Genomic DNA, 5,182 nt, shown 5'->3' on the forward strand with positions numbered 1-5,182 from the left:
GGGGGGGGGGGGGGCACAGGGGACATAAACAGCGACTGTGAGACAAATACACACAAAACAAGCTGTCAAATGACCAAAACACGTCCATAGGAAATTCCAATACAAAGAAGGGGTGAAAGAGGGACAGAAAGTTTCAGAGGGTGGAGCATCAAGGTTACCGAGTTCACCCATCCACTCTGTAGGTTTAATATGCAGTCATGGCCACACGCACGCCAACTCACTGACAGGCTCTTTTACTCCGCTGGCATTAGAAGCTAATGTCACCTCACTTGTTCTTAAGTCCGTGTTTGGCACCCTAAACACTTTCTTTCTCATCTTTGTTCTTGTCTTTTCTCTATTCCAACTCTTGGAAGAAAACCCTAAGAGACTTGAGGCCTTGATGCCAATCGTAAAAGGTTGCATCAGCTAACATTTAACAAAAGACTAGTGCAGCTTAAACGGTGGATGGGGATTGTTCTGCACTAAATGGTCAATTGCTTTGACACGCAACACCTTTCTGGGTAAAACACTGCCTAGAATCACATGCGACCTTGTACACTTTATTACCCCACACGGCCTCCCTTTATTTCCCCCCCTCCCTTCTACTTCCCTTTTTATGCGCTCAATAGAAGGTTGAGAGTAGAGGTCGATCAATACGATTCCAACTGCTCTAATTACCCTGGCAGCTCAAACTACACATTAACCTTATGTTTAACCCTGGATACACTATTCTAGATACCAGATAGATAGACACAGTGTGGGAGAGGCACATTAAGAGCAGCTACACAGGTGTCCTGTTTGGGCCAAAGCTCAATGAGACATGGGTACAGAGGCAACAAGAACTCATCATTTTAATATATTCAATATGTAAGGAGATCCTAAAAACACACTATTTCTGAAAAAATCGTTTTGGGTATATCAAATGAGTGACTTCTGTCATTCATTTTGTTGCTTCTGGTTTGAAGTGGGTGGGGCTCAGTTTCGTGAAGGAGGTGTTACATTAAACCATCAGTTCTTAGCACCATTTCAGTGACAATATGATGACATCTCATCTGATGTGGGTTGTTTTGCAACTGGAGTTAAATCTGAGGACACTCGTACTGCTTTTTGTTTTAAGGAATTCATTTTAAACGTTTTAATAAAACTAATAGGGGAACAATTTGAAATTGTAAAAACATGTTTAAAGTGATTTTGTTTTGTGACAAAAATGTGTTTATTTAGTTATTGCCAATATATATTGTAGACTGTATCCTATTGCAGACAGTGCTGTGCACATGGTTCTTTCCCCACTAATCAATGAGTAAGACCTTAATCATATCCTCTCAAGCTGATACTGTAGCAATGACCAACAGCACTTTGACAACAACACTGTTGATGGAGAGAAGTGACTAACTAAATATGGACTTCTTGCCTTTTGTATCTATTGTGACTTGAGAAATAACAAGACATAACATCTAAAAAAGAATAATACAAAAAACTTGAGATGCACTATTATGTGGCTACCTTTCATATGGCAAAACCCAACAAGGATAAATATATAATAAAAAAAATCCAAAATAAATACATAAAACAGAGAAGATTAAAAAAACTGTTTGTCTCTACTCTGTATTCAAAGTTCAAATTCAAAAGTTATTGCTAATTTCTGACTTTTGCAACTTTTGTGCTTATATTATCTTAAGAAGTCTGATTTTAACTTGTCTAAATCTAACAATCAATAAAGTACCTCTGATCTTATTATCTTATCAAATATCATAAATATATATCAAATGAAGTAAGTTGAATTGCTTTTCATCTTGACAAAAAAAAAAATTCACAATGCGGTTTATTCTACTGTCGATCAAATAACGCCATCAAAATGTTAAAAGAACATTGACAACATTTTACCAGAGCACAACCTAATGCATCACTCAAGACTAAGTATTAGTGCTGTAGCGATGCGTCGACGACATATTTCCTCGTCGACGCATCGCCACACACACGTGGGTCACCCAAAACAACAACAAGCAGTTCGCAATCGCACTTTAAACACTATGGAGACTGAAACGGCTACCACCTCCTCCTCACAGGATTGCGCACGAAGCCCTGCAAAAAGCCCCCAAACAAAAACATCTCGCCCTAGGTCTTTCAAATTGAATTTATTGAAATCTCCAATATCAACGTAAGAGCTTGTTCGGGGTTGTGCTAACACTTAACCATAAACTTTATCGTTTACTTTCTCCGTCTTTATATGTAGATATTACTTTTCTCCGTTAATCTCCGTCACGTTGTTTCCATAGCAACAACAACTTCCTGTCAACAGCGCTACCTCTCCTTCAAAATAAAAGCATATTCATAAATAGGAACAGCCCTAGTGTGTTGTGCAGCTTGAGTTCTGTGCACTTCGGTAGTGCTAACTATCTTATAGCTCTCCGTGCGGTTTGTTCGTGCTTGGTTGGTTAGTAGTTAATGTTAGCTACCTAGCTAGCGGCGCCAGCTGTGTGTTAGTTAACGTTTGTCAGCATTTAATGTTGGATGGAATGGTAGCTAGTTTACGTCTGCAGAACACCGCTATCTAGCCGCTACTAACCCGGAACGAACAAACTGCACAGAGAGCTAACTCATGTTGTGGACGTTTACGAGTCAAACATAACATTAGACTAACGTTAGTCAGCATATTATCAATGTATGTCAACTAACGGAGCCAAGCAATGTCCAGGCCAGGGCTGCACGTAAGCTGGTGCGCAGTTGTCATGAATGAAGTAATGTTTTTTGGTATTTATTTGAGATACATTATGTTTTTATAAATCGAACAACAGAAAAATAATCGTTAGATTAGTCGACTAATCGATGAAATAATCGCCCGATTAATCGTTTTCAAAATAATCGTTTCCCCCCAGCACTACTAAGTATACTTCTACTATGACAGGCCACTCAAACACAATCAGGGTGACATTAGATGACAAGACTGTCAACCTTAATTCTCAAAGGTATATCTGAATGTGAAGAAATGCACACGCACAAACACACTCGCTTCACAATGTCAGTAATGAGATATGAGGACAGTTCCCTGATGATCATCAACTGCACTGTGACACTTCAAAGACACGAAATTGAGTCAGAGCAGACATCTTGACAGGAAGCAACATGGCGCGCAGATTTGTGTGTTTCTTTGTGCGACAAAGAAGGTGAACGAGAGAATACATGCACTTGTTAACTATTTAAATAAATCTTCCAAGTTGTGTACATTAAGGTTTTCAGGTAAGATGTATTTTTCTTATTTTTCTAAAAACACATACATGTGGAATCAATTGAGCTTACAATGACTCATACAGTGATCCATTAAAAATAAATAATGTACTGAATAGGCGCGTTCACACCGCAGTACTTTTCCCACTTTAGTTCCGATATAGTTCCGGGAACTATATCGGAACTAAAGTGGGAAAAGTACTGCGGTGTGAACGCGCCTATTCAGTACATTATTTATTTTTAATGGATCACTGTATGAGTCATTGTANCGTGGCTTGATATTGAGTAAGAACATGTTTTTATGAACCCCACAGCTTCCGGTCTTCCAAGACCCGAACGGACAAAAAGACGTGCTGCAGGCACGAAACATACTACCAATAGAAATACATTGCTTTTAAAATCGTTCTGTGTGACACGAAAAAAAGGGGGAAATCGTGTTGGTGAACATGAATCAATAGATTAAATGTCGTGACTATAACACAAAATGCCGTGAGACTGGGTTGTCAGTACAGCCTCGCATAGCAAATACCATTCCTATAGACCCTCATTCATGTTGAATCTATATATTCGATTATGGCTATGGTGTAATCCCCATGTGCACTGAGGGATATCTACCTTTCAAAATAAAAACCAACTCTAGCATCCATAAAATAAAACCTTACTTTTTGTCAAAGTCAAAACCAAACAACAGATGCGTTGAATAATGCAATGCCAGCAAACATGATGGTGTTAAACACATTTACCCATCTCAGCATTTGTTTGGATAATGCCATATTGATATCTTTCGGTATACATTTGGGATCCCTGGGCTATACATATAGTTGTTCACCTGTTTATACATCTGGGTTCTGTTTTCCATGATAAGAGTAGCCGGCAGCAACTCCCGGCTAATTCAACTAAAACAAAAACTCAAAACAAAAGTTATTTCCTTTTCATCTTTCCGTGCCAGCTTAGCGACACTGATAATATTTTACTTATAGAGCCCAGCTGGGTCTGCAGCAGTCGTGTGTATCAGAAAGCGTTTTCTGCAATATCAAAGCTCCAACTTTGTGAGTGCATTATAACTATATAAATGTCAAAGCTGACATTTTGCTGAAAGACATCAATAATGAAACCCAGCAAGATAAGGGTCAATTGTTGTTTGAAATTCAGCAGCTAAACAAAGAGGTCAGAGATTAGTTGTATTTCTGGTGTTATCTTTAGCCACCCCCCTGTTGTGAGCTGTCAGACTGTTTGTCATTATCCAATGCTGTCAGACTGACATTGACTACTTTATGTGTCCGTCCTTGTTTCATGTAGTTAGATCATTTGTATGAATAAACAAGTGACGTGCATACTTTTAAATGTGCATTTTCCGTATTTTACATCAATCAACATGCATAATTCAGTACATTACATTTGCTCATGTGGCATACAATCACAATGTGTAGTCAGAGTACAGATGGCTTTGCTTTTCTGGTGTGGATGAAGCTATTTGTTAAAACTTTAAGCTGCTGGGACTCCCAGCAGCTTCTACTGAAGCCTTCCGAGTAAATCGCCAGAACGCAGACACCTCCTCATCTCCACCGCTCCCATTTTTTCTTTTGTGTTGCCATAAGTTAGTCTCTCTGCGTTTGTGCGCTGGGCTAATGCTAATGCTAATGTTAATGCGAGGATAATAAAATGGCGGCTTCACAAAACTTTTTGGGAGTTTTACGGGGCGTGGTTTGCAATCCGCCCAGCCAATCAGAAATAGGAACCTTTTTCTCCCACGAAAGTTCCTGCTCTCTAGCAGGGACGGAAAAGGGGGTAAAAAGTTTTTAAAAAATTTTGGTGTGAGCGCAACATTTCGGAACTATATCGGAACTAAATGGGAAAAGTACTCCGGTGTGAACGCGCCTATAGGAACCTTTTTCTCCCAGGAAAGTCCCTGCTCTCTAGCAGGGAAAAGGGAAAAAGGGGTAAAAAAGGTTCTGATGAACTAATTTGAGTTCCGGAT

At 39.3% G+C, this 5,182-nt stretch overlaps 1 protein-coding gene across 1 annotated transcript in view; it reads right to left on the reverse strand.

Annotated features, from left to right (window-relative positions):
• Positions 1-5,182, reverse strand: part of LOC104952719 (brain-specific angiogenesis inhibitor 2-like) — a 70,337-nt gene that overhangs the window by 1,140 nt on the left and 64,015 nt on the right. The window lies entirely within an intron of this gene.

Source organism: Notothenia coriiceps, unplaced genomic scaffold (genome assembly GCF_000735185.1).
Source record: "Notothenia coriiceps isolate Sejong01 unplaced genomic scaffold, NC01 NC01_scaffold00020471, whole genome shotgun sequence".
In the NCBI taxonomy this organism is placed as follows: domain Eukaryota; kingdom Metazoa; phylum Chordata; class Actinopteri; order Perciformes; family Nototheniidae; genus Notothenia; species Notothenia coriiceps.